General features: G+C 47.7%; 1 protein-coding gene across 2 annotated transcripts in view; it reads right to left on the bottom strand.

Annotated features, from left to right (window-relative positions):
• Tex2 (testis expressed 2) overlaps positions 1-15004 on the bottom strand; it is a 115194-nt gene extending 100190 nt beyond the window's left edge. For both annotated transcript variants that reach the window (XM_031350668.1, XM_031350665.1), the window contains exon 1: positions 14819-15004. The gene's annotated coding sequence lies outside the window, so the exon portion shown is untranslated. The remainder of the gene's footprint in view (positions 1-14818) is intronic.
• Positions 15005-19096: the final 4092 nt, after the last annotated feature.

Consider the following 19096-nt stretch of genomic DNA (forward strand, 5'->3'; position numbering starts at 1 on the left):
AATCCGCCTGCCTCTGCCTCCCAAGTGCTGGGATTAAAGGCGTGCGCCACCACTGCCCAGCTGACAAGTTTCTATTCTCTGCTTTTTCAAACATGACAATTTAAGCATCCCAGCACTCAGGAGGTAGAGGCAAGAGGATCACTGCAAGTTCAAGGCCAGCTTCAAGCATGCTCCTGTCTCAAAAGAACAAAAAGGTAGTTATTGTACAAATTACATGACTTCTCCACTTCCCCCAACCCTAGCTGGGGCCTACTGTTATCACCCCCACTTTCTACAAATCTCAGAAGAAAATGCCTGGTAGCTCTAAAGATCTCACTGTCACTACAAGTCTGCCAATCTTTTCTTCACAAAGGCAGTACTTTGAGGACATCTTCCCACAGTGGCTAAAGGTAAAAGCTGAAAACAGAGCGCTTACAACGGTCTCCTGGCAGATGACCTTCTGCCCCTTTTCCTAACCCAAAAGGTACCATTCTATTTGGAAAACAACCCATTTTAAGAAAAGACACTTTTATGCTATTATTTCCAAGATGCCTGGATGTACTAAAGGAGAAATTACAATCTGCTGAGAAAATTGCAAAATAATTTCTAACTCTATTTGCTGTAATTTGACAATTCCCTTAAAAGCCTAGAAAATGAATGATTTTGAGCTATCTCAAACTCATTATCCTAACTAGAATCTATTTAGGTGAACAGTTAGCTCCCTTTCAAGTCACACAAAAGCACATAGAGTGCAGACACCTTTCCTAGAACAGTATGCCTATGAAGTCTAAGTCACCAAGTAAATACAGAGCTTAGCCTCAAACTACTGTCATGTCTCCTATAGCATACGTAAGATCTGGAAATCAGCACATGCTCACACACGCTCACACACACATGCACACACACCAAAGTAATGGGTGACCCACCTTCAACAGAGTCAAAGTCACAGAAAGCAGAGGTATTGGTCTCAATGGTTTTATTTGCAGTTTTCATTTTCTACCTGCTACTGTTTCCTTGCAAATTCCCAGGGCAGGATGGCATATGCCTATTGCCACAGCAGTTCAGAAGGCTGAAATGGGACAGTGGCTTAGTTCCGGGAGTTCTATGCTGGAAGCAACTTGCTGAGACAGCGGAGGGATCAGGGGCAGGCTGAAGAGATGGCTCAGCTGTTAGAAGTGATCCATGTTCTTGCAGAGGACTCAGGTTCAATTCCCAGCACCCACATGGCGCTTTACAACTGTCTATAACTTCCGTTCTAGGGGAACCAGCACCCATTTCTGGTCTTCATGGGCCAGACAAGGATGCAGTACATATATGTACATTCAGGCAAAACATTCATACACATAATAAACCTTTTAAAGGAGAGGGAAAGAGGGAAAACAGAAATAACGCAGAGAGCACTAGGCCATTCACTATTCTGTGGTGACAGGACACAGCCTAAACATTTGACCTGCATATTTTGGTAGCCTCTCATTACAATAAGTTTGTGTTGTAGGAATGTAAGCTGACTGGATGAGAGGGAAGGCATCAAACCATGGAAAGCCGGCTGCAGGCTTAGAGTACAGCAGGAAGTCATCCACACCTGGACAATTAAGGCCCAAGCCCTGACTCCCTCTGTATTTAAAATCCACAGCGCTGACTCCTCATTAATTTTAGATGAATCTCACGGTAGGTTTTCTGTAATTACCCACAGCTTGCATTACTAGCTCATGAGATGGCTCTATCAATAAAAAGATCCAGTTTCTTAACTGATGCCTCCCAGATATCATGCCCATCCTTGGGTGCAGGCATGTACCTCCACCAGGCTAAGGACTCCTCAGAAATTGTAAGAAAGAACATTTTCTCCCTTTAAAAGCCAGGTTTCGACCCCCCTTGGGCACTGTGGGAGAAAATGTAGATGGCAAAGGCAGCAGCTGATCTGGGGATGAAGGCAGCTGGTCTGGATGACAGGTTTGCTGCAACACTGTCACCTACCATCAGCTTCAGCACATATCATGATGCCCGTAGAAGAATGGTCTTTCTGTCTTTACTGTCTCACTGCCTCTGGCAACACTGGAAAGGCGGAGAGTAAGGTGCGAGCACACATTCATGAGCAGAGCTCACCATCATACTGCACAACTGTACAAAGATGAGTCCTAAGCCAGCTGGGGGCTACCACAGCTGCTGGTGGGGCTGGGAGCAGGAAAGGGCATGCTGAGGCCCCAGCGTATCTCAGGGAGTAGCAGGAGTCACTGGCCAGAGCCACACCATTGGGAGCATCAGGCTTAACCATTTTATAATTAAGAACTTATCAGGCTAAGTGTTATCCCAGGTATTGAAACACTTGCTCTAAGATTCTTCAATGGCACCTAAACCTCAGCTCTTAGAAGGCAGAGGCAGGAGTTCAAGGTCTTCCCAGGATACATGACTGCAGAAGTGGCCAGCGTGGCCAATCCATCATTCAGAAAGCCGAAGGCTGACTCCTATGACATGCTGGGCCTGCCCAGTCAGTCCTTCAGCACAGCCACTATCTGTGTGAGCTGTCAGTCTGTCAGTCCTCCCAGGGCTGCTGGATAAACAGCCCTCCTAACTCAAGGCCGGGATAATCTGTTCTAAGCCCTTTAACAAGCCTCAAAGAATCAGCCTGAAGTCACACTAGTAGCTACATATTAGATGATGTTTTTCTTTCCTCCCTTCTTTCTTTTTATCTTCTGGAAAACAGGGACTCACTATGTAGCCTAGACTGGTAACTGGCCTCAAACTCACAGCAATCTTCTGTCTCAGTCTCTCTAGTCTCTCTAATGCTGAGATTACAGTGGCAAACCATTGAGTCCAGAGCCAGTTTCTGGTTCCTTGCAGGATGCTTCTGTCCCTCTTAACAGCTCTCTTCGAAAGAGGCTGACTGGGCAGTGGTGGTGGCGCACGCCTTTAATCCCAGCACTCGGGAGGCAGAGGCAGGCGGATTTCTGAATTCGAGGCCAGCCTGGTCTACAGAGTGAATTCCAGGACAGCCAGGGCTCCACAGAGAAACCCTGTCTTGAAAAAAACAAAACAACAACAACAACAAAAAAAAAAAAAAAAAAAAAGAAAGAAAGAAAGAAAGAGGCTGACACTGCCCTGAGAGACAAGAATAAAGACTACAGGCCTGGCTTCGGGTACCTGGTACCTGGCTGCCGACTACTTTAAGACTGGGAAATGGAACCTTCTGGTTCCTTCTTTAAATACCAACTTAAGCACTTGTATAAATGAGCTCCTAAGGCTGGAACATGACACTAAAGATACATCATCTCTCCTTAGCTTGCTACAAAAACACCCATCTCACCCAGTGTTACCCGATCTGTACGGTGCCTGCTGTGTTCCTTCAACAGGAGTGCCAGGCTGGAGCACCCCACTATAGCACCAAGGGAGGAAGCCCAAGGTGAGCGGCTGCAGGCCCAGAAGAGGAAGCTGCAGCCAGTGTCAACTGCAGATACCACATGCTTATCAGCCAGGTTCAAAATAGTTAAAACTGCAATTTCTCCAGTATTCCATCAAAGACATAGATCAAAACAAAAAAAGTTCAGAAATGTGTGTTTAAGAGTAACACTCTAGCATCATAAACTCACTCAGGCAATCCTTTGGAGGGGCTTCTTGACCATCGCCCCAAGAAATTCCGCCCTGGACTTACAACGCTTGCTGCCAAAACACTTCTGCTGCCTAATGCAGAAGCTGTGTGATATGTCTTTTTCTTCTCTGAGATTTTTGGGACCACAAATCAGATCTCCTGAAATAAAATTCACTTCAGGCTATTAAGTCTCCTAGGAACACACTCTCAATCACAGTCAAGCCTTGAGACAAAAGCCAAGTTGAACAAATGAGTTTGGTCTGTAGCTCAGAGCATGATCAATAGTCATTTCTGCTGGGAGTTTTAGCCTTAAAAAAAAAAAATTAATGTTCCTGCTTTACTATTAACCTTCCCATCAGGATTGAACCCCACCCACCCTATCCCTGTAGGCTTCAGTCTACCCTGGGAAATTAAACCAAAGCAACTCCTTCCCCCTGGGCTCCCCACTGCCCGACTTGTTTTCCACCTCGGTGTCACCTCTGACCTGCACTGGGGCAGTGGCTCAGTGCCCCCTGAGGACAGCACCTCCAGGCTCACACAGCAGCTGCTGGAGCTTCTGAACTCTGGACAGCATGAGGGGTATGGAAGCCCAGAAGATATGTCAAAATGGCCATGATGGGTGGGTCCTGACCAACATCTCTCCTGTCTGCCCGGTACATGCCAATGGATATGGAGGACAGGCGGCTGGACGCTCTGAGGTTCACCTGATACAGTGCGTGCGTGCTCTCGTGTACCAGCCTGCATTCAATCCCTAGTCCCGTCCCCCCATCCAGGGAAGTCACTATGTGGAATGAAAGCCAAGAAGTCATCCTGAACAAGCATCTAGACACTGGGGACATCAGGGAGGCTCCTGGCTCCAGGAGGGAAGCACTTCTATCATTTAACTCTAAGGAAACAATGCTCAGCTGACGACTTTGGGGGTAGAACCGGCCTGCATGAACACTGTTCACTCCTGGGACACCTCAGTTGACCCTCTGGACAGCTTTTACCTCAGCCATTGTCAACAGGCTTTTTCCTATTTAGTACCATTAAGTGCAATACGAACACAGGAGCACAAACATTTCCGGCTTTTTCTATTTGGTGCCATTAAGCATGGCATCACTTTCTTTCTCTCTCCCTCCCTCCTTTCTCCTTCCCTCTCCCTTCCCTCCCTGCTCTCCAAGAGGAGTTCCGGAAAGATCTACCTCACACAAACATCTGCATGCTTAATTACACCTGCCAGAAGGCCTGTGTTAAAATCTGCCTGTTGCTGCTGAGGTCTGGCAGATGGAGTCTTACTAGGATATCACCGGCTCTCCTGAGCTTTCCATTGAAATCTACTACTTTCTGCCGGGCTGCAGTGGCGCACGCCTTTAATCCCAGCACTTGGGAGGCAGAGGCAGGCGGATTTCTGAGTTCGAGGCCAGCCTGGTCTACAGAGTGAGTTCCAGGACATCCAGGGCTACACAGAGAAACCCTGTCTTGAAAAACCAAAAAAAAAGGGAAAGAAAGAAAGAAAGGAAGGAAGGAAAGAAAGAAAGGAAAGAAAGAAAGAAAGAAAGAAAGAAAGGAAAGAAAGAAAGAAAGAAAGAAAGGAAAGAAAGAAGGAAGGAAAGAAAGAAAGAAAGAAAGAAAGAAAGAAAGAAAGAAAGAAAGGAAAGAAAGAAAGAAAAGAAAAGAAAAGAAAAGAAATCTAGTACTTTGTATCTGTTTCCTCCATCAGGTCCTACAGAGTGAATCCCCGCAGAGGGGTTTTCTGTGGGAGCCATATGACCCCTTCTTCTTGGCTCCGCCTCCAGGGTTAACTCCCAATCCCCAGCGACCCCTCCTCCTTGGCTCCGCCTCCAGTGTTAACTCCCAATTCCCATTCTTTGTGCTGCAGGGTTTCCAGTGCAAAGCAGCCTTGCTCCACGAGCTGCTTGACCTTAGACTTAAGTTTGTAGACACTTGAGCCCTTCTCTCGGTGCCATCTTCCACTTAAAAGTTCCTTTCTGGTCACCACTGCCATGCCAAGACACACACCAAGTCCCCCCTCCCCCTTTTTATCTGGGTCTTCTCTTTTCCTCTATACTCTTCTGCGCCCTTAAAATCCATGGCTGGAGGCCATCTTAATCAGACTTGCAAGCCTCCCAGAAAACACAGGTTGAGATCTTCATGATACCACCTCTCCTTTTGGGAAGGGGACAGAGCTCAGAGGTACCACTGCTTAGCATCCACGGAGCCCTGGGTCAAGCCCCTTGCTCTGGTTTCATTTCTGTTGCCATGACAAAATACCCTGACCAAAAGCATCATGGGAAGAAAACTTGGCTTGCAATTTCACATCACAATCCATCACTGAGTACAGTCAAGGCAAGAACCTGATGTCAGATCTGCTTCCTGTTCCACACAGTGTTACCTCCAACTACGGAATTCAATTCCCAGCCACAGTGGAGCAGGAACCAGCAAGGATACTGCTTGCTGGCCAGCAGGCAGACATGCCTCAAGCTCACAGAGATCCTTCTGCCTCTGCCTGCAGAGTGCTGGGGTTACAGGCATGCAGCCCGACCCCCATCCACTCTCTGTGCTGCAATTACAACCCATCTACTCACTCTCTCTTTATTTTTAAGGTTTCATTTATTTATGTGTACAAGTGTTTTGCTTGCATGCATGTGCACCAAGTGCATGCCTAGTACTGCCAGATGCTAGAAGAGGATTTGGGGTCCTCTGAAAGTGGAGTTACAAGCAGTTGTAAGCCATCGTGGAGTTGCCAAGAACCAAACCCAGGTCCTTGACAACAGCAGCTGCCCTTAACCAGTGAGCCACCTCTCCAGCCCTTTACACCTCATCACAGCCAAGACTGCAGAGATTTCCAAGAAGTTCCCTTTGGATTAGGACTTTCAATACCAAGTATGTAGGATGTCTCTTCTCTTTGACCACACCTAGCATGTAGTGTATCTTTGGAAAATCCACCAATACGTCCCAGCAAGAAGCCACGTGATGCTGGGCAGTGATGGCTCATGCCTTTAATCCCAGCACTTGGGAGGCAGTGGCAGGTGGATTTCTGAGTTCAAGGCCAGCATGGTCTATAGAGTGAGTTCTAGGACAGCCAGAGCTGTACAGTGAAACCCTGTCTTGGAAAAAAACAAACAAACAAACGAATTCACTGATATACAAATTGACCATAGTTAACACTTTCTAGGAAACTATAAACTATGGTTGAGCCTGCAGCATTTATCACTGACCACACCAAATAAAAAACTGAAGCAGTGACTTTTATGATCCCAGAGTACAGCTGTCCCTACAGATGCCAAAGTACCACAGCAAGTTGCGCTGTGGTGGCATGTGCCCCTCATGCCAGCACTTAGGAGGCAGAGGCAGGCTGATCTCCCATTTAGAAGCCAACCTGGTCTAAGCAGTGATATTTCAGGACAGCCAGGACTACACAGAGAAACCACCAAAACCTGTTAAAGATGGGGATCAGTGAGATACTGCACATAGCAGTATCTGATCACCTGGTAATAAAGCCACTGCTGTTTGATGCCTCTAAAGGAAGAATAAACAAACAAACATCTTCCCGCATTCAAGTACTCAAGCAGACACGAGGCCTGAAGGCTCAGTGGGCAACAGTGTTTGTTCAATCTCCAGTAAAACTGAACACATACAGTGGGAAAGGAGAGCCAACCCCAACAGTTCTTCTGACCTCCACAGGTGAGTTTTTGGAAACATGCAGTGCATGTTGCACACACGCACAAATTAACAAATGTAATTCAATTTTTTTAATCAGACATTAGCAACAGCTTCCAGTCCAGCAGGCTGCACTCTGAGCTAGACCTCCTACAGGCAGAGCTGGCTCTCCCAGGAGCAGGTGCACTGTGGAAGGCCACAGAGCTGCCTGAGAAAGCTCAGAAGACCTGAAAAGCAGCCATCCATCCACTTCTTACTTGTGCCCCCTCTGAGTCAGGTTTCCCACTGCTGAATCAGCAAGCCCCTATTCTCTTTTCTGTTCACGCCAGGAACAGCCCTCAGGGTTTACTCAATCCTCTGAGCACAAGAGGCCTGAGAGCTTAAGAAACTTCCCAAGGCCTCTCAAGCGCTGCCTGGCTCCTGAGGGCCCCTGTCCTGTGTCCCAAGCCAGGTAGATATGCAGGCTGCACTGTCTATTCGTATGTCTCTACCCCTGGTCAGCATAGTCACTGAACACCTGCCTGTCACTCTCTCTGCCGCCATTCTCTTCTCTTTCCCAGTTCCCTGTTCACTCCTTCTGGAGCGATTTCACATTCTCTACCATTTTTTGTTTGTACAGTCTGCAACAGTACATCTGTTGGCTTGTCTATTGTCTAGACCACATACGGTGCCTTAGGCAGGTGGGGCCCACATCTGTTTTACTCCTGATCAGATTGCCAGTGCCAAGCACAGTGCTTGAGACCAGGGAAAATTCAAATGCTTGGTAGCTGACAACCACTGTTGAGTCGGTCCTTTCAATAGGATATTTCTTAAATTCTCTATTTTAAACCCAAAATAATAAGTATTAACGGTTTTAGGAATACTGCTTAAAAGACAGCACTGGGTGTAAGAAAGGACTAAGATTTGGATAAGAGAGTAATCCAGCTTAGGCAAGCTTTACACAGCAAAGGAGAAACAATGCTCTTATAAAGTGCATATTCTGATTCTGACTGTCTGCTTGCGGATACCAACAGTAGTGTTTGATCTCGAATCCTAAGTAAGCTCAGGACTGAAGCAGCTCCTCGTCCCATGCCATTCTCAACTGTGAGAATAAGCTGTCTCAGTTCAATAATCGCCTCAGGAGAAAGCGCTTAGAACCAATGTTCCAGACAAATCTAACAGGCAAAGGTTACTTCAAAGCCCACCTGGGTCTCCCATCCTGTGAGAGTACTCAGGAGAGGTCAAGTTCATCTCTCAATAGTCCCATTTATGCCCATCTACGCTCACGGTGACCTGCCAATGGCTTTGTTCACCAAAGGAAAGCCCTCCCTTTCAAGGACTAAGTCCCTCTAACTCCTGCAGGAATTATTCTTTAGGCTTAACCAAGCTGCCGCAATTCACTCATGGCTGAACTCACAGGTACAGGCTGGAGAGCTGACCTCAGAGCCGAGGACTCTTTCCTTTCAACCTGGGAAAGCTCCCAGAGCTTGTGGCTTGAAAGGGTTCCAGAAGGAGTGACACTCATGACCATGCCACAGATTTCATGCTAGGGACAGCAGAGCCCTGAGCTCTGACCTCGTCCTGTGATCCTGGCTTCAGTCTTTTAACCTCTTTGAACTTCAGCCTTCTCATCTTAAAATAAGATTCATTGCCAGGTGTGGTGGTGCACACCCTTAATCCCAGCACTACTACAGAGGCTGGGGGAGCACTCTGAGTTCAAGGACAGCCTTATCTACATAGCGAATTCCAGGACAGCCATGACTACATAAAGAAACCCTGTCTCAGGACAGAGAGATGGCTCAGAGGTTAATGGCACTGGCTGCTCTTCCAGAAGTCCTGAGTTCATTCCCAGCAACCACATAGTGGCTCACAACCATCTGTAATGGGATCTGATGCCCTCTTCCAACCTACAGGCATACATGTAAGCAGAACACAGTACACATAATAAATATAATAAATAAATATTTTTTTAAAAAAAGGAAAGAAACCCTATTTTATCATCCCCACAAAAAAAACAAACCCAGAATTTTCTGAAGTTTGAACTAGGTAAAGTTTAGACCCTGGTACATAGTGATTCTGCAAAAAGAATAACCAGCCTATTGGTTTTTTTTTTAAAGACTTATTTATTTATTTTATGTATATGAGTACACTGTAGCTGTACAGATAGTTATGAGCCTTCATCTGGTTGTTGGGAATTGACTTTTAGGACCTCTGCTCGCTCCAGTAGACCCAGCTCTCTCAGTTCCTGATCTGGCCCAGAAATTTATTATTATAAATAAGTATACTGCAGCTGCTTTCAGATGCACCAGAAGAGGGCATCAGATCTCATTACGGGTGGTTGTGAGCCACCATGTGGTTGCTGGGATTTGAACTCAGGACCTTTGGCAGAGCAGTCAGTGCTCTTACCCGCTGAGCCATCTCACCAGCCCCCCAGTCTATTGTTATGTATTGTTGCTTTCTACCTTTCTTTTTAAGACCAAGCCTCACTATGGAGCCTTGGCTATGCCAGAATTCACTGTATAGACCAGGCTGGCCTCAAACTCAGACATCTGTCTGGCCTCTGCCTCCTAAGTGCTATTTTCTGTTTTCTTTCTTTCTTTCTTTCTTTCTTTCTTTTTTTTTGTTTTTTGGTTTTTTGTTTTGTTTTGTTTTTTTGTTTTTTCTGAGACTGTAGCCCTGGCTGTCCTGGAACTCATTCCATAGTTCGAGGCTGGCCTCAAACTCAGAAATCCACCTGCCTCTGCCTCCCAAGTGCTGGGATTATAGGCGCACGACGCGACACCACCGCTGGACACTATTTTCTATTTTCAAGAACATTGTCACAAACATCCAAGTAAGACTCTGAAAGTCTTGAATGAAACTCTCAAATGATAGGACTAGCCTGGTAACCCCAGCTACTCTAGAAACAAAAGCAAAATCAAGGCCAGACTGGGCCACAGTACAAAACTTTGTCTCCAAAACAATAAAAAGGCCTGACTAAAAAAAAAAAAAAAAAAAAAAAAAAGGCCTGACTAAAGCAATCTCCTTTCATCCACTGATGTCTCAGACCCTTGGTTTTGGAAGCTCAGGTACTCTGAGACTGTGTTGGGGGTGGAGTCCTTGGGATGGGGGTGGGGGGGAGTAGCTTGCTTAGTGGTTAGGAGCACTTCTTCTTGGGAAAGGAGCTGGGTTCAATTCCTAGGACCCACATGGAGGCTCCCCAATTCCTTGGGCATACATGTGGTACACAGACACAACATGCAGGCAAAACACTTATACACATAAAATAATAAAATGAGTTTTTAAAAAAGGAAGTCCTCAATTTGTAAGAGACTGAAGGTCTGGGGTGTAAAGATGTCCCAGGAACCCAGAGATCACAGGTGACATCATCAGGCCTGCCAGGCCTCAAGGTACCAAGTGCAGGGCCCCTCTGTTCATCTCATCTAGTACCACTCAAGAGTGTCTCCACATCAGTCTTCTCCTACTGGCTTTCAGATGAAGATGTAGATCTCTCTGCTTCTCCTCAGCTCCTCCTGCATCATGCCTGGATGCTGCCATGTTCCCACCTTGATGATAAAGGACTGAACCTCTGAACCTGTAAGCCAGCCCTGCTTAAATCTTGTCCTTATTAAGAGTTGCCTTGGTGGCGCACGCCTTTAATCCCAGCACTTGGGAGGCAAAGGCAGGTGGATTTCTAAGTTCGAGGCCAGCCTGGTCTACAGAGTGAGTTCCAGGACAGCCAGGGCTATACAGAGAAACCCTTTCTTGAAAACAAACAAACAAATCCAAAAAAAAAAAAAAGAGAGAGTTGCCTTGGTCATGGTATCTGTTCACAGCAGTAAAACCCTAACTAAGATACATATACACAAAAATAAACAACCCCCCCCCAAAAAAAGAGTGTCTCCACATTACTGCCTTCTAGCATCCCTCTCATTCTCATTTCTCTTAGACATCAGGCACTGTAAGGAGTTTCAAAATGAACAAACAACATGCAATCTTGAATGTAACCTTGAATCACTTTAAAATTCGCATGTAAGAATACATCAGTATGGGGTTCCTTTCTTTTTAAATCTATCTTTATTTTTAACCGAGCAGCCAGGACAAAGGGAGCTGACTGCCCATGGCTCATTAGTTCCTGAAGTGAATGCTTCTCATGGGGACAGCAGTTAGCTAAAAGACAGTACTCCAGGCAAACGGGAAACCATTCCTGCAGGCCAGGATCCCAGTCCATGGATTATCTCCAGGGCTCTGAGTGCCAAAGCTTCCTGGATGTTCAAGGCACCTACAATTAACTGTTCACTCTGCCATTTGACAGCATCAAGTGGTATGGGGGCTCACTGTATGCCAAGCACACCAATGATTTCATTTGACCCTCCTCATAACTACCTATAAATAATCTTCTACTACTGTCCACCTAAGCTAAGACCACTGACTATAAGACACACCAATATTTTACACACCTAAAAACATCTCATGTGCCACTGCAAGGCTCTGTTAAGTCTTGGCTGTTGTTATGAACACTACGACGGTACAGACTGCACTGTCTTGGTGTTGTGAAGCCATTAATACTGTCTCCACAGGTGATGAGACTAAGGTACACAAAGACAGCAATTTCCCCAAGGTCACCGAGCTGGTGAGCAGACACTGGAATGCAGTCCCAGAAGGCTGGATTACCTCTCCCCCAGAGTTCCTAAGGATCTAAGGAGCACCCCCCACTCAAAATTCCACCAGGCAGAGGCGAGACACCAGATACTGACTGTTCACCGACACAGGCACAGCAGCTCATTAGCCAGAGCCAAGTCTGACCTGTCATAAGGATGCTGCTCTACGTTAACTCCCATAAACTCCACTTGGCTCCGGCAAAGCGGGTATGATACAATGGGAAAAGCACATCTTGGGATAAAACAGTTGGAGGTTGGAGGTCCAGCTCTGTGTCCAGTAAGCTTGTCATCCTGAAACAATCCTGAGCCCCTTTCCTCCTCCATAAAGCAGGTTATCATCCTACCCTGAGAGGCTGCTGTAGGACCAGTCTGTGCACAAATGACGGGATGCAGTACGTGGCAGAGCTACGACTTGAAAAACCACCTTTATTCAGTAGTGCCCACAACTTTAATCCCAGCACTTGGGAGGCAGAGGCAGGTGGATCTCAGTGTTGAAAGCCAGGATCTTGTCCCAAAAAAAAAAAAAAGAAAACAAAAACAACCCCCCACTTTTTCAGTTCCAGTCAGCTTCTGGGAACCAAAAACCTGTAACCTCAACAATCCCTAAGGGGAACCCTAGGAGATAGTAAGGGTCAAACAGGAGAGAGAATTCCTTGAAAAGGAAAAAAGGAAAAGGAAGGAAAGAAAAACTAGAGGAAGGTACCTAGAAGACAAACGAATGATCTTCCTAACTTGTGAATTAATGAACACATAAGAAGAAGGAAAAGACAAATGCCTAACCTCAGGACATGGGCCAGCAAACACCAAGATAAGCATAATTTTGTATTGAGCCTGACACAGAAACTGGTCTTTGAAGATTCAGTTTGCTATCAAAGTAATCTGAGGTAGAAAGATTTCTCCCTCTGTGTTCTTACTATGTAACATTCTGTGTATTTCTCTCTTCTTACTTCAAGAGCCTCAGAAAACAGGAGCTTTTGACTTTGATGGAACTCCTTCCCCCTCCCTCCACCTTTACCACATCCACAAAGCCCAGCTGACTCTAGCACATCACAGACTCTCAATAAAAAGTTATCAAAAAAATATTTTTGACTCTAGGCAATGTCTTTGTTCATACCATCCCACAGTCAGTCTATATAAAAGCCGTAATCAAGGTGGGGAGATGGCTCAGTTGGTAGAGGGCTTGCCTACCACACATGAAGCTCTGGCTTTAATTCCTACACCACACAAACCTGGAACCAACACCCGAAACCCCAGCACTCAGGAATTGGTGGCAGAAGGATCAGACATTCAGTGTCAACCTTAACTAGGAACAAGTTTAAGGCCAGCCTGGGATATGAGAGATTTTTCAAAATACATACACAGATACACACACAGTCTAACCTTTGCTGCTTTTCCTAGAAGCAGTCTAAGAACATAATCACTAATAACATGTAGAAGTGCTTCCTTAGCATAGCTCTCACGTCTCACCACTTAGCCCAAACCACTCTTGAACTGCCCTTCCTCATCTGCCCCTTAATACCTGTCAGTGAACTTCATCACCTCCACCTTCTGATCTGAATCTCCTTGTTGATCTCCTTTCCCGAAGATACACGTGCAAGGATGTGCAGTCCCCCAGAGCCCTCCTCTACCCCTCTCCAAGCCTTCATGGCCACTCCCAGGGAGCCCAGGTAGCAAAGATCAGCAACTCTTGGCTTCATCCTTCTAGCCTCAAGACATTTATCTGTTTGGAAGACTCTGAAAAGGTACTGAAACCGTTTAAGGGTTGGGAAAAGCTAACAGAAATGGCATTTTTCACTGGCCAATACTAGATACACTTCCCTGCATGTCACTCCAATCCAAAACGCAAACCCAGACCCTTCAAAATCCCTTTCCCAAGCGCCAATGATCACTTGTCCCTCTGTTTCCCTTGGGTTTTTTCCACACACACATCACTTTCTCTTCGGGTTTAATCTAGCTCCTGAAAAGACTATTCCTCTCAATCGAGCAATGGTGTCAAGACACTTGGACCTCACACCGGAACAGGGCACTACCTGAGTCTCCAGGTTGTGACACTTTTTCTTCAACTCTAAAAAAGTATGTCCTCCTTACACATATCTATGAAATCTAGTGACAAAGTACTCCTTAGCTCTAGGGGAAAAAAAAAAGAGAGAGAGAGAGCGAGGGTGTTTAACAGACTTTGCCCTTAAATTTGATGCCGTGTAACCATAACAACTGATGGTTTAGGTAACCATCAACCCACTGAGGGGCTAAGTTTTCCAAAAATCGTTTTTCAGTGGGGAGAAAAACTCCCTTGCACCAACTCCCGCGCGCAGAGTCGGCACTCCGGAGTGGCATGTAGTGCAATGGAGCCGGCAGCTCCTGTCCCTGCCTCGGTCCCCCGGTCTCCGCTACCGTCATCTCCATGCTCCCAGCGGGGCAGCTAGCGTTAGGCCTCAGCCCAATGTCACTTGTTAACCTTCCGATCTCCCCGGTTTTCGGTGCGCCGCCACCTCCCTTTGAAAGCACACAAACCACCCCGTCGGTCCCCTGTGTCCGCCAGGAGTTGCAGAAAAACAAGCGAGGCGCGGACAGTCACTGACAGATTCGCGCAAAAGTAACCGCGCTCCTCCATTCCCAAGCTTCTCCCACGGTGGCACAGGGGGCGGCGGGCAGCAGGGACCCCACGCACTGAGGTGACAAGGGTCTTCCTTCAGCGGGCGTGTGGATGATGCTTCCCGGGACCTACACCGAGCCGCGGACGCTAGGCTGAGACCTGCTGGCTCGCACCTCCCGCCCCGGGGCGACTCCGCCCCGCCCGGCCCCCAAGCAGGGAAGGTCTCTCCCAGGGCCACCGGGGCCGGAGTCCCGAGCCCTGGCAGTGTAGAAGGGGCTGAACCGAGCCCCGCTGCGCCAACGGCTGCGGGAGCTGCGGGCGTCCCGGAGCCGGGCCACCCAGACCGGGCCTGCTCCGCCCGACGTTCCCTGCGTCGCCCCACCTGGCCCGGAGCGCACTCACCCCGGATCCGCTGGCTGCCTCATCCTACTGCGCCGGCGCCCGTACTCGCGGCCAACGCGGCTCCGGCTCTGGCTCCAGCTCGGGCTCTGGCTGGGGCCGCCGTGCTGCTGCCCGCCCGCCCCGGGCACCGGCCGCCCCGCCCCGCCGGCGGACCCGCCCCGCGGCAGCGGCCCCCACCGCCCAACCACAGGGCGGAGGGGGCGGAGCCAGCCGCGCACCAGACGTGACCAATCCAGCCAGTGCCGCGCGCTCACGAGAGGCCTCGGGGGATCGGCCGGCGATTGGTCGGGGCTGTTAAAGAGGCTGCGGCGCTGGGGCTGGCGAGTTGGTTGAGCTATATAAGAGCACCGACTGCTCTTCTGAAGGTCCTGAGTTCAAAATCCCAGCAACCACGTGGTGGCTCACAACCGCAATGAGATTTGACTCCCTCTTCTGGAGTGTCTGAAGACAGCTACAGTGTACTTACATATAAAAAAATAAATAAATCTTTAAAAAAGAGAAAGAGGCTGCGGCGCTGGGGACTGGAGAGAAGGGGCGGCAGCAAATTACTGCGGGTTACCTGGCGGAATCCCAGTGGGAGGAGCAAGCGTTTCTCTCTCCCAGTTGAAACTGAGGCGCTTTCCCCAGGTCTTTGCATGTCTTAATTTCCTCTTCCTGCAGTGTAGCAACAAGTGCCTCCAGCCGTGAGGGAAACTGAGGTTACGAAAGTAGCAGCTGTCTGGCTAGGCAGATTCTTACGAACTGGGGCCTTAGGAGGTAGTCGGACATTATCAATCCCTGCTAGTTCCAGTAACTGGATTTCTGAGCTCCTCCTCCACACCTGACCATAACAACCAATCCCAAACTGATTAGTAGAATTAGCGCCCTAGAATTCGTGTGACGTAAATATATCATATATTATGATCTTGGGCTTTTTAATACAGGGTCTCCTGTAGACTAGGCTGTATTCAGACTTGATATGTAGCTGAAGATAGCCTTGAACTCTAGCCTCTTGTCTCTGCCTCTACCGCTGGGACTATAGGCATACACCACTACACCTGGATAACACAATTTTACCTTAGAGGGACTGTGTCTGGGGTCCAAATAAAGTAAGGTGACTTTTAAAGATGAGTTTTCACTTAAAATGAGCTTGGAATGGTGAAGGCTGTTTTTACATTCATCAATTTCTTATGGGGTAGAGGGAGGGGGTAGAGGGGGTAGAGGGTAGGCATGACCCTCATAGCACATTGGCAGACTAGGACACTGCTCTTGGCTTATCAACTTTGCCTTTTAAATGAGTGGGTCCCAAACTTCAGCATCAGCCCATCCCAGAGGATTTTAGCATGCAGATTCCTAAATCCCAACTAAAGCCTCAAATTCACTATGACTGAATGGGTCTGGGACATTTATTTTTCAACATTCTTTCCCCAGGAGATTCCAGTAGGGAGCGCTCTGAGGGCCATACTCTCTTCGAGTCTCTCGTTGCTGTGAAATTAAAACCCAGCCAGCCAAAAATAAAGCTAGACTCCTCTGTACAATCCATAATTCATTTGGGAGACTTGCTAGTTCTCAAACCTAAAGACCGCAGAGGAACTCAAACTGCTTCCCTGCATGTGACATAGCAAGAGCTGAAGGTTGATGGGCTCTAGAAGCAACAATTGACAGCTGGAACTCCTGCAGGAGGAAAGGCATGGCTGTGACCTAGCACTTAAGGAAGTCAGTCTTGTTCTCTGACCATGAGCATTTAATGGCAAACACACCCTCGCCCAACTCGCCAGGACTAGTCATAACCCTAGAAGGACACCCTGCCCCTCTGGGACCACATTCCAATGTCATCATCGAGTCCTGCTGCTTACCCTCCCGGCCGAATTCCTCTTCCAGCCCTAGTGGCCCAGACACCTGTGTGACCCAGAAGTCTCTGCCCTGGATTTGGAGGCCAGCTGTGTATTAGTCAAGTTTCACTAGAATGTATGTCAGAGATCCGGAAGACAATGGGGATTTATCAGATTGCCTTACACAGTACACTCTTCTTCAGAGATCCTCGGGCCAGGAAGCTGGATGAAGCAGTAGCCCCTCTCTTTCATCAAAGAGCTGAGGGATTCTCAGTGAGAAACTGGTCTTCGGTCCATGTTGAAAATCCAAAGACGTTGGGTCCCTGATGTCAGTGAAGGATCCCAGCAGCAGAAGGCACATTCACCATCAAGAGGCCAAGACACGCAGCGAAACTCCTCAGATCTCAGCCTCCACAGAAGGTTTCCCACAACCTAATCAAGAAGATCCCTCTTAGGTGTGCACAGAAGCACTCCTAGTTGGTTCTAGAACGAACCAATCAACTGCTGAATGTAATGATCTCTCTTGGAACTTGGAATCCCCCCCACTGGGGAGGAGGAGGGAGAAGCTGAAACAATCAACTGCTGAATGTAATGACCACTCTTGGAACTTGGAATCCCCCCCCCCCCACTGGGGAGGCGGAGGGAGAAGCTTCCCCTGAGTTTGAGGCCAGCTGGGTTGTATATCCAAACCTAGAAGAGAGAAGCAGGGAGACAGAGGAGAGGGAGAAGAGAGGGAGTGAGGAGAGAATTGTTGTCTCAAGAGGTGAGGGTTCTAATCCTAAGTACCTGTGTGGCAGGGCCAAGGTCCCTCCATCTGGTCTGTACTATAGCCATCTAAGGTCTGACTCAGAGCTGACAGCTCCCGAACCCCACTTGCATCCCCTCTTACAGGAAAGTCTCTTAGAAAATTACCACCAGGCGGTGGTGGCTCATGCCTTTAATCCCAGCACTTGGGAGGCAGAGGAGGGTGGATTTCTGAGTTCGAGGCCAGCCTGGTCTACAGAGTGAGTTCCAGGACAGCCAGGGCTACCCCGAGAAACCCTGTCTTGAAAGAAAAAAAAAAAAAAGAAAGAAAGAAAATTGCCAAACTCTGCCGCTGGCTAACTGACACTTTTGCTTCTGTTAAACTGTTTCCTTGCTCTGCTTCCTCCTGCAGCTGTCAACAGGGATATGGTTTGGGGTTTTGGCTTTTTTGTTTTGCTTTTTTCCATTAAAAGCTCCCTGCTCAAGGCAGTCAGGGCTGCTCTGTGAGATCTGTTCTCTCCAGACAGTTGCTGGCTGGCTTAACATTCTTAAATTCTGAGTCTGATTTCGTCAAGTGGTCCTTGGGAGTCTTTGTTCCACTCAGAACTGCATGGCAAGCATGGGATTCGGTGGTGACATGGCTTAAAGCTCTTCTTGGCCACATATTCAAGCCATCACCTTAGAAGAAAAACAAGAAATGGTGACCATCACCCTCCTTGCCTGGATCTAGCCTTCCACAAATATTAGACTGATCAGTTCACCGTCAGTATAACCTCAAGCCAAGAACAATAAGGCCCAGTGTGAATGCTGGAAAGAGCCCTTTTTTTTTCTCCTTTTACACACACACACACACACACACACACACACACACACACACACACACACACACACACACACACACACACACACACACACACACACATTTAGTTTATGTATATGAGTACACTGTTGCTGTCTTCAGACACACCAGAAGAGGGCATCAAATTCTATTACAGATGGTTGTAAGCCACCATGTGATTGCTGGGAATTGAACTCAGGACCTCTAGAAGAACAGTCAGTGCTCTTAACCACTGAGTCATCTCTCCAGCCCAAGGCCCTTCTTTTTTAAAGGTGAAGATTTTGAGGCATCAAGATGACTGGCCTCGCCCAATATGGATGTCCACTACCAAGCCTAACAATCTCGTTTAATCCCTGGGACCAACTTGGTGGGAGAAGAGAACTGACTCTCAGAGATGGTCCTCAGACACCACTGTAGCACAAGCACACACACACACACACACACACACACACACACACTCATAAAGTACATAAAAGTAATTAAAAAAGAAAAGAGGCTAGAAATGGTGGCACATCTTTTAACCTTACCACGCAGGAGGCAGAGGTATGGAGATCTTTATGAGCTTGGAGACAGCCTTCTCCATAGAGCAAATCCCAAGCCATCCCTGGCTGCATAGTAAGATCCCCACCTCAAACAAACAAACAAAATGAAAGAAAGAAAAAAATCAGCTAGGCAGTGGCGGTGCGCATCATTAATCCCAGCTCTCAAAAGACAGGCAGGTGGATCTCTGAGTTCAAGGCCAGCCTGGTCTGGTAAGTACTAGGACAGCCAGGGCTACACAGAGAAACCCTGTCTTGAAAAACTAAAAAGAGGGCTAGCGAAATGGCTCAGCGGGTAAGAGCACTGACTGCTCTTCCGAAGGTCCTGAGTTCGGATCCCAGCAAC

Source organism: Mastomys coucha, unplaced genomic scaffold (assembly GCF_008632895.1).
Source record: "Mastomys coucha isolate ucsf_1 unplaced genomic scaffold, UCSF_Mcou_1 pScaffold5, whole genome shotgun sequence".
Lineage (NCBI taxonomy): Eukaryota > Metazoa > Chordata > Mammalia > Rodentia > Muridae > Mastomys > Mastomys coucha.